The 11,403-nt window shown below is 38.6% G+C and overlaps 1 long non-coding RNA gene across 3 annotated transcripts in view; it reads right to left on the bottom strand.

Moving 5' to 3' along the window:
* Positions 1–8,640: 8,640 nt before the first annotated feature.
* The window catches only part of LOC111095206, a 43,942-nt gene continuing 41,179 nt past the window's right edge, over positions 8,641–11,403 (bottom strand). For all 3 annotated transcript variants that reach the window (XR_005357006.1, XR_005357007.1, XR_005357005.1), the window contains one exon: positions 8,641–8,891. This is a non-coding gene — a long non-coding RNA (uncharacterized LOC111095206). The remainder of the gene's footprint in view (positions 8,892–11,403) is intronic.

The raw sequence follows: 11,403 nt of genomic DNA, 5'->3' as shown, positions 1-11,403 counted from the left end.
AACCTCAAAAAAAAAAAACTATTTGGAGTATCAAAAGAATGTTGCAGCTATTGTACTTTATGTATCTTTAAAATTAACATAGTACCAAAATCTCTCATAGCACCTGGATGGGAGGAGGGAAAACATTTATCTGAAGAGGGAGTGTCTTTTTTGCATCTCACCTTAATATCTAACTTAGAGATGCCTGAAGCATTTTGATTTAAAGTGTCATATTAACATTGTTAATGGGGAAGCAGAAATTGAGGGAAGAGATTTAGGAAAGATATGAACTTGTTTCCACATTCTTTATTCAATAGTTACCTATGTCTGATGATATTCTAATTTTTTAAAGATTTTTAAAAATTTACTCCAGAGAGAAAGAGTGAGCAGAGGGAGAGAGAGAGTCTCAAGCTGACTCTCTGGTGAGCTCGAGGCTCTATCTTGTGACCCTGAGATCATAACCTGAGCTAAAATCAAGAGTCAGATACTTAACCCACTGAGCCACCCAGGTGCCCCTGGGTGTTTGTTTGTTTTTTAACATTGTAAATAATCATAAACCTAGCAGTAGAAACACAAGTCATATGCAGAACTTTTCCTAAATCTTAAATACAAATTTCAGTAACTAATAACCCCCCCATGGAAATTCTAATCAAAGCAAAAAAAAAAATAGAGGAAAAAGCAAACTAAGGTCTCTGTATTATTTTGCCTTTTTTTTTTTTTCAGGATAAAGACACTTTTATTTATTTATTTATTTTTTTAAATTTTTATTTATTTATGATAGTCAGAGAGAGAGAGAGAGAGAGAGAGGCAGAGACATAGGCAGAGGGAGAAGCAGGCTCCATGCACCGGGAGCCTGACGTGGGATTTGATCCTGGGTCTCCAGGATCGCGCCCTGGGCCAAAGGCAGGCGCCAAACCACTGCGCCACCCAGGGATCCCTAAAGACACTTTTAAATGAAATGCCTTCACTTAGTCTGTGGCCATGAAGTTACACCCAGCACTAAAACTCAAAATCAGCTACACTGGTTTCAGAAGTCAGAATGTGATAAGAAAATGCTGCTTGGTGTCATTAGAACTTTCGGAAGCACTCATCCTGAAGTGGTTCGGTGAAGTCTTTTTAAGCATCCACCAGCCTGTTTCTTTCATTTATTAGAAACTTTTAGCAAGGACAACTTTTTGTGATTTCTTTATATATCATGATCATTAATAAGGCTCTTTAGCCTACCACATTCACATTTAAGAACACTTCACTAAATAGATGCACAGGCAAAATCAACTGGTGTTAATATTTCTAATTCAACAGGTGCTAATATGAAAATAATGACAGCCACAAAGTAAACAGCTGGTGCTATGCCTGCTTTCCACCCCCCCCCCATGTGAATACAAACAGGTCTGTGCTATGTATAGATTCATATCTAATCAGAGAGGGTCTATGTAAAACTGTCCATTGGAGCATCTACCAGCATTCACTCACAGTTTTGGATTATAAATTCTGTCTCTTCCAGTTTCCTAATCTCCATTCACCATTTTTTTTTTAATCCTAGAAATCTGGCTTGAAAATGATGGCATAGATGGCTGGGGAGTGAAGAGTGAAGAATTCAGCATGTTTGGATGTTAATTTAACTGTAGTGACCAGGAGTTCTGATGTAGAGCCTCATGAGTTTGCTCTGGCTGAGGAATGATTCCATAAAGACCCTGGAGCCCTCAACTCCATCCACCAAATTTTTATTGCTCATCTACAATAGGCAACATTGTATTGCTTTCTCTTTACTAACATTGCATATAAATAAGTCATCACCAAAGATATTAAAAGGGCCAATTAGTTTAGCCCCTATCTGGACTTAATTGAGAAATTAACTAAGAACTACAGATTCAACAGAGAAAACTGATACAAGGAATTCTTTCTTGTATGACATCTGAGAAATGAAAGCCTGTGGCTGACCTGTGTCTTCTGTCACTTAGCACTTTCTGCCTCACATAAGGCAGGATGAGATTGTAAGCTATCCTAAGAATTTGATATGTCTTCCCATTTAAGGGGGGGGGGATAATTATGTACTGAATTGACCAGTTGTTTCTTCCAATTGACGGAAATAATCAAGTGTTCCGGTATCTTATTATCTGAATTGTTCAGGCAACATGGTCAAGCCGTTAGACTTAGAAAACCAACATCTCTTGCTCAAAAGATTTTTTTCCCTGTTAATACCTGTGGGGTTTTTATTGAACTATATATTTGACATATAACATTGTGTAAATTTAAGGTGTACAACATGTTAATTTGATACATTTACATATTTTAATATGATTTCCATTGTAGCAATAATTAGCCCCTCTATCGCATTACATAATTTCTTCTTAGTGGTTGGAATAATTAAGTTCTAGTCTCTTAGCAAGTTTGATGATTATAATATAGCATTGTATATTCACTATACTGTGCATTAGATCTCTAAGACTTATTTACTAGGCATTCCAAATTTGTACTCTTGCCCTTTTTTTAAAGATTTTATTTATTTATTCATGAGAGACACAGAGAGAGAGGCAGAGACACAGGCAGAGGGAGAAGGAGGCTACCGGTGGGGAGCCCAATGCGGGACTCGATTCCAGGACCCTGGGATCTCGACCCCAGTCTAAGGCAGACTCTCAACGGCTGAGCCACCCACAAGCCCCCGAATTTGGCTTTTTTTAGATTCCTCACCTAAGTGATATGATACAGTATTTGTCTTTTCCTATCTACTGTATCTCCCTTAGCACAAAGTCCTCAAAGGCCAACGATGTCATTGCAAATGGCAGGCTTTCTTTCTTTCTCATGGCTGAGTAACATTCCATGGTGTGTGTCTACCACATCCATTCTTCCATCAGGGGCACTAAGTCTGTCTCCATATGTTGCCTGTTGTGAATAATATTGCACTAAACATGAGAGTGTGTGCATCTCTTCAATATCCTATTCAGGATAATGTAAATATCTGATAAATTGCTCATCCAAAATAAATAAATATGCCTTTGTACGACAATCAGATTAGAAGAACATAAAGTCATGAAAATTTAACAATAACCTAAATGCCAAGATGGAGGGGTAGTTGAATAAAATACAGTCAGCCATAAATGAAATACTAACCATATTCACTTTAATTATTACAACATAGATAACATGGAAAGATATCTCGGTTATATTTAAATAAAAAAGCAGATTACCTATTTCAATACAAATACAATATTTTTTAAAAATATATTCATAGTATATTTATACACATTCTCTAAAATATCAGAATATCAGAAGAGATCACTGTTAGATGGCTGTTAGCATTATATTTCTTTAGTTCATATTTTTCTTTCTATTCACTTTATTTTTGTAATAACTCTTCACTGATTATGTATGGCTATGTAACAAGAATAAAGCCGTGCATATTAGTTTTGTATCTTTAATGAGGTACATTTCTTAGCACATGATTGCATAAAAGTCTAAATTTTTTTTGGCTAAACCAAAGAAAACATTACAACAAGAGTCTTTATGTGGGTGTGTTATTTCTCAGGAGTGAGAAACTCCCCCATACATTTCGTAGAATTCACTGTATGTTGTCCTTCCATCGTGTGTAGCTTCTCTTTCTAGTCACTAAAAAGATATTGTGTCACTTGATGGGATGAGCACTGGGTGTTATACTTATATGCTGGCAAATCGAACTTAAAAAAAATTGCTATTGCTCCCAGAGTGTTTTCCTCCTTGCTTCCTGCATTCTTTGAATGGGATATCAGAATTTCTGCCTGTGAAGTTATACTACCACACATGGGAAAGGTAATTTTAACTTGTGAATAGAATTAAGCCCTAAATATGTGTTACTAAGTTGATGGCTTAGATCTCAGAATGCATTTTCCTGTAAAGACCATGACCCACTATTGTTCTGTTCCAAGACCAATAACCCATATATCCTTGGAGACTATCATTGCTCCGGTGGGGAAAGATCAATCAAAGCTTTGCCAGCATGTGTAAGGGGTGTTCAGGGAGTTGTCTTGGGCAGCAAGAAATAAGGAAGCTTCTCTCCTACCTTTTTGTCCTTTGTTTCCAATAAGCATTCAAGAGAGTGGCCTCCTTGTCCCTGGTAGGAATGTCACCAAACTGTGCAGAGCAATGGATGTAGAAGGAACAGTGAGAAGAAAGGGCTTTCGTAGGATGGTGTCATCAGAGATGAGCCCTCTAAGCCAAGGATAGGGCTCTGAGGGTCAGAGCTGGGCCTCAAGGACAAGCCCTGATCTGAGATAGAACACTAGGAAGGATTCTGATTCCTAACTCAGCACCCCCTGAGCTGGGGTACATGAAGCTTTAACTGCCTGAAACCCACCATGAAGTGAACTGTAGCCATGCAGATATTTTCTTTACTCTCCAACCTGAACCTAGCACAGAGCCCTCCTCTGATTTTCTTAGGATTATCACTGCTCACAAAACAGGAATAGTGGTGACAACCACAACAATAATAATAATGTCCAATTGTCCATACCTACAGTTTTATGGATTATAAAACATTTTGTAGGCATAAGCTCATTTGCTGTGGAAACTCACAGGAATTATGTAAGTTCCCTGGATTTCCTTATTAGTTTTAGGAAGGATAGTTACAGATATATGAAAGATAAATCTTGTTTTAATCCCCTGTGTCTTTTCTTTTTTTCTTAGAGAAAGAGAGAGAGAGAGAATCTTAAGCAGGCTCCACACTGAGCTCAGAGCTCAACACGGGGCTCAATCTCATGACTCTGACTGAGATCATTACCTGAGCCAAAATCAAGACTAGGATGCTTAACCGATTGAGCCATCCAGGAGTCCCATTACCCTGTATCTTAATGGTCCATTTCCATGGCAAACCATCTTCAGGGTTGACTTGGCATTTTATCCAAAATCATGGAGCTCTGTAGAGCATGCAGAAGGGAGAGGAAGAGAGAAAAATCTCAAGCTGACTCCCTGCTGAGCTCAAGTCTCCATCTCACGACCTTGAAATCATTACGTGAGCCAAAATCAAGAGTCAGATGCTTAATGGACTAAGCCATCCAGAAGCCCCTACAGAGCCATCTTATTAAGAATTCTCTAACGACAATCTTGAATCTTTAATTTTCATTAAGAGGCCACCCAGTTAGATACATATATGAAAATACAGCTGAGTATGTAGTATGTTGTTTATAGTTGCTGATATTATGCATTTTCCAATTACATGAATAAAGGAAAGTAGGTAACCGGGAAGGAAGGGAAGGAGAGGAGAATGAAATCAAGCTTTAGTGGATAATGTCCAGTTTGGAGACTTTGATGACCTAGCACTAATCAAAGCACCAAAAGCCAACCTTCTAGAATTTTCTTTGAATTTCCCACTGGGCCCATGCAACCAGGCATGTGTCACTTCCCTGCATTTCAGAACTTGGCACTTCATGCAGTCTAGATTGTTTTCTCCAATTTTCCTGAACACATGGCTCCCAAAACATGTATTTTAAAAGTAATATTAATGACAACTTAGAGCTTTATGCAGACCTTGAGTTGAATAGCTTCCTGTCATAGTCAGCACAACCCAGGGCAGTGTCTCCTATTTGTGCTGTGTCTTTATGATTTTATTTATCTATTATTTATTTATTTATTTGAGAGAGAGAGAGCATGAACTGAAGGGGCAGAGGGAGAGGCAAAGAATTTCAAGCAGATTCCCCACTGAGTGTGGAGCCTGACACGGAGCTTGATCTCATGATCTTGAGCTCATGACTTGAGCCGAAATCAAGAGTCAGAGGTTTAACCTACTGAGCCATCCAGGTGCCCCTGTGCCTTGTGTTTAACTACCATTTCCACTGGCCTCCCTTGATTTCTCACCAGTTACAGAGATGGAATCATCCTGATTATCTGCTAGTTAACAATTTGAACAGAGAGGTATGGCAGGGCCTGATGAGATATTTGAAAGGACAGATCCATTAGCATGATAGAATGCTAAAGCCAGATGTTGGGCAAAAGGAAATGCTGCCTGTAAACTTACCCAACATCTGACATGCAAAATAATATTATTATTTATTTATAGAGCCCTTACTACATATTAAGCACCATAACATTCATTATACACACTATAAGAAATTCTCATCATAACCTGGTTAATCTGATAGCATCACCCCAACATTTCTGATGTCCAGAAAGCTAGGGTCCAGATGAGTTGGGGAAGATGCCCACATTTACAAAATGAAGAATCTGGGATTCAAATCCAGATCCACTTGTTGCAAAAGGTTTTGAACTTTCTGCAATATCTCATTCTTTTTTATAGAAAATATTTAGCACTCATATGCCATTTTCCTTAGCAATCAGCCTAAAATCTTGGCCCCAACTCAGTGACTCCTCCTCTAATTGTTTGGCAAGTCTGCTGGGGGTATCTACAATACCTTTTCTTTTCTACTATGCCCTATAAATTATTTCATCAAACTTTTATTGCACCCCCATCACACTGTATCCTTAGTGTAGTGTGTGGTCCACCAAGCTTATGAATCCAAATGTTTTGAAGAAGTTCATACTCTATCGGCTCCATTCATCACAAATGGAGATGGACTGCAATTACTGAAGGACTCTTTTGCAAACAGTGGGTCACAGTCTCTTGTTAAAGATATCATTTCTGTGGTTCACAAATAGCATTTAGTTTTAAAGCAAAGAGAATATTATAGAAACTATCTGTGTGTGCTCAAGGAACCATTACATTGGCCATTTTTGTTTGTTCCATACATGCATTCATGCATCCCCAGGTGTATGCTGCAATATAAAATATATTTCTTAATGTTGGTCTCAGCCAAAATACTTTGAAAAACATTTCTTTACAATAAAGGCTCTTGTGAGCAGAAAGGAGGTCTCTCATTTTTCTGTCTCCAATTGAGCACATCACTGACACTCAGTTGGGTGGATTATTACCTCTAATTTTGAGAGAAAGTTCATAGTTTGTTGATTCTGAATACCAGCTTTGAGAATTGCAAATGATGTTCTGACGTTCTTAATGTGATTGTCTATCCCTTCATTTATCAATGCGTTATCGGACAGTGGGCTGTCTGGATAGCATAATTCAGTGACTTTTTGTAAAGGAAAAAAATCTTTCATTAGTAATGCACTCATTTATTCTTTTCCAAAACACTTTTCATCATGTGGACATGGTCTTAGCACCTTGAATGTTAATTATCCACTTAGATGATACTAGATAGTCCTGTGGGGGAAATATGTTTGATGTGTAAGTCTGGGAGGAAAAAAAAGTTCAGTGACATATCTTCTCAGTATGATTTATACAAGGTCAATTCTGGAAGATCACATGGTTTAGGAAACTCCAGATCAAACCCCAGCTTTGTTGCCCCATCTCATGATTATACCCAATTTCCATGAGTCTACTATGCCTTTAGTTGGTTAAATTATTTGTGAAAATGAATCTCTGTGGAATGGTTAGTTTCCAGGACCCATGGTGTTGAAAAATATAGGGAGATGTTAGTCAAAAGTTACAAACCACCAGCTATTAAATGGATAAGTTCTGGGGTGGTGACTATAATTAACCATATTGTGTTATATACTTGGAAGTTGTTAAGAGAGTATATCTTCAATGTTATCACCACACATACACACCCACCCCCACATACAAATCATAATTATGTGAGAGGATGGGGGTGCTAATTAACCCTATTGTGGTGATCATTTTGCAATATATATGTATCAAATCACCACATTACATACTTTAAACTTACATATGTTATACGTCAATAATATCTCAATGAAGCTGGAAAAAATTTTATAAACTAACCTCCTAAAGGATAGGTTAAAAAAATGAATCTCTGAATCAGGTCAAATCACAATTTGGTGATAGAGAAACAAAAATATGATGTAAAACATGGAAACTACACCCTTCTTCCACAATGTATATCCAAGGGAGTTTATATTCAAGCTCATATGGAGGTTGAGTGGAGACAGGCTCTGGAGTCCAAAAAATTCTGGATTGTTTGGAGTTGGGATAAGAGGGGAGAAGGTTTTGGAAGTGAGAAGGGAAACCACAGTTTCAAGAGGAAATTGGTGCTAGATATTGGGCCATCACTACTTCACTGTTCTGTTAAAGGCAGAAAGTTAAAGATTAGATAAGGAATAAAAATTTACATCTCTTATGGGTAACAAGATATCCCCTCACCCTCAGTGCTGGATAAATTAAAAATCAACTTTGTTTTTGCCTGCTACAAAATGTTTTGGCCCAGAATGGAATTAAACAGTGTGGATGAAAAAAAGAGGCCAAATATTCAATTCATTTGGAACTACTTGCCTCCTTCCTGAGCTTGCTTGTGTTGGTAACACTCAACATTTTCTTTTGACCTCCTGGTCTTTTTTATTTATTTATTTATTTATTTTGAGAAATCTCTGCAAGTCTCAACTTAGAGGTATCCACAGATTAATTGTTGGATTGGAATCTGTGATCAGAAAGGAAAAAGTGGCTTTTGAGTTGTGTGGACTGAGTCCTTTCCAACATTGTGACTACCTGCAACACTAAATTTGGAATTAAAAGTATGATGAGACCCATGGCAGAAATGCCAAGAAAAATACCTTTATTTGCTTCAAAATCTGACAGGATGATGAGACCCATGGCAGAAATGCCAAGAAAAATACCTTTATTTGCTTCAAAATCTGACAGGATTACATACTTGAAGTGGCCTATGTAAGTGAGAATTTTCCAGTGGTAAATAGCTATTACCAAAAGCTCTAAAAATGTCCCAGCTGATTCTTTCCCATCTACTCCTGAGTGTTCATTGAAACACAAGAAGAAACCAGAGGAAGTTAACTGAGGAACATCCACTATGTCCAAGAAGCACCCCTCTCTTTTTTCACCCATAGTGTTTTGTCCAAGGTGTTAAAATGGTTGTTTTGCGTGTCATCCCACATCTTATCCTCGGTGATATAAAAGAGATCTGGAAGAGAATAAAGATTTATCAGTATCAATTACCCAGGCACTTCTGTTCATGAGTTTATGACTCATTGGGTGAGCTATCTTCCACATGGTGACTATTGGGAGGAACTCTTGTTATCATTTATTGTCCTTTTGCCTAGCCACCTGATCTCACATTCACTGAATCCCAAATAGTGACACCAAGAAAACCTGGTTGCCTCTAGCTCTAAGACATTATAAAAACAGACATGGTATATACACAAGAGGATGACCTGAAATGCTAATTCTAATACTAAAATTCATTTTGCTGTCAGAAAAATGTTCTTCCATAATCAAAGTCCTGCTGATTACTTCCTTCCCTAGGTTGCAGACATTGTCAACATTGCAAAAGCGTCCAACCATTCACTTAAAATGATGCCCTGTGAGTCCCTGCTAAGATCCCACTGTCACTAAGCAATGGCAGCTCTCCAAAATCGATCTCAGATACCTAGATGATTCTCACCAAAATTCAGTCTCAAGGTTACAATACACCAGGTGAATAGCCCCTGACCTTCCCAGGGGCCCTCCCTGGTTCACTTTGGCCTCTGATGAGTTAATATGTGCAAAAGACTGTGCATGTTTGGGTAATTTACTTATTAAAAACATTAAAAGCTTTTGGCTCTTTGACATCCAAAGAAAAAGCAAAGCAATTGAGTGACTCCTGACCCTGGCTTATCAGATGACGGGTGTCATGCTGTCAGGGCCTCATCACTGACCATGTGAGGAAGGCCACATTTTATAGGTGTTTACAGCAGTGTAAGGTCCGTGCTGCCAATCTGTGTCAACAGCAGGCCACGCCAGGCCACCAGTCCAGTTAGTGAGGCCAAGCATAAAAAGAAAGGCAATGGACAGAAATCCTTATCTAATGAAAAACCACATCTTTTAATTTCTCCACATTTTTTTTTAATCAAAGAGAACCAAACAGAGGAAAGGAACCTTCCCTTGTAACTTTCCTTACCTGGTGATCAGAGTTCAGTGTCAATCAATTCAAGTATTGAAATATTGCAGAAGGTGTCAGCGCGTCTGCCTAAACTCCACGAGTACCTGGAGAACATGATCCCAACTTTGTGCTCAAACAACAAGCTGATTTTTTTTCTTTAGCCATAGTGTTCAAAGAGCAAAAACTATCATTTTGTCCTGGGGAAAACCTTAAGTCAGTTGTTGGACTAGGGCTGGTTTTGTGGGGGCGTGCATGCATTGATATACCTCATGATGTTAGTACTTTATGGGTGGTTTGTGTGTTTGTGAGTTTGGGCTTGTGTGTATGCACATACTCGCGTGTGTGCCTGCATACCACACACACCCTGGTTTTATCTCAATTGGGGCAATAGTGATACAATATCCCCCACATAATCGCTCTCTGTCTGGAATCAGTAAGTCTAGGTTTAACACTGAAAGCATAAACAAACAAACCAATTTTTTTGGTTATTTCAGAAATCACCATATCTGAAGTGCATCTGAACAGTGTGGTTGATGGAAAGGAATTTTTGTGTCACTGAAATGTCTAATGTCCCATGTCCATATTTGTATTTGATATTCCGTAAGGAGTTCTGAGAGTAGCTGTGTGGATGTCACATGCTCGAATAACTGGAAAGCATCTGATTTGTGGGAGGTTGTTCTTTTGGCCATTCAACTTTATCTTTCCTAGTTCCAATTTTAAAAGAATTGTCACTTGCTAACAAGTCATTGTATAAATGGTATATCTCTAAAGTCAAGTCTTCAGGCTAATACTCAGCTAAATTCCACACTGATACATTAATCTAAAATCTCAAATAATTTGAACTTGAATTATCATTCATTTTGCACTCTTATGAGGTCTAATACAAAAGGAAATGACGTGGTATTATGAGTTTGGTTTTATGTACACAAACAGGATAGCAAATTCACTCACACTATACTTGGATGTGTGGTGAAAAAAATTGGCTTCTTTATCTGCCATAATTCATCTAAGCTTTCTTCAAGAGCCTGGGGAACCTGAGTGGCTCAGTCAGTTACACATTTGCCTTCAGCTCAGGTCATGATTCCAGGGATCCTGGGATTGAGCCCCATGTTGGGCTCCTTGTTCAATGGGGAGTCTGCTTCTCCCTCTCCCTCTGCCCTTCCTCCCTGCCCATGCTCTCTCTTGCTCTCTCAAATGAATAAATAAGAAATCTTTAAAAGAAGAAGGAGGAGGAGGAGGAGGTTTCTTACCTCCTGCCCCACCCCCACCCCCAATACAGCCCACGGGGTCACATGGAAAGAGAATGAAAGTGACCTTACCAAATTTCATGGTGAGAGCCAAACTCCACTTGAAAAACATTAATTTCTGGTAACTAAGCTTCTCTCAGATAAATGCTCTTCTCTCGGATAAATCTTTTGAGTTTCCTTGTCTTCTCCTTGTTCCTTCTTGGGATGGTGCCTGTGTATGAGGAGGCTCTCTGTCTTTGAAACAGTGGGAAGATGGCAGACCAGGGACTCTGGGCACACCTGGAGTCTGATGAGGACGGGCAGGGCAA

This window comes from Canis lupus, chromosome 3 (genome assembly GCF_011100685.1).
Source record: "Canis lupus familiaris isolate Mischka breed German Shepherd chromosome 3, alternate assembly UU_Cfam_GSD_1.0, whole genome shotgun sequence".
Classification (NCBI taxonomy): Eukaryota; Metazoa; Chordata; class Mammalia; order Carnivora; family Canidae; genus Canis; species Canis lupus.
This window is presented reverse-complemented; position numbering and strand designations above follow the sequence as displayed.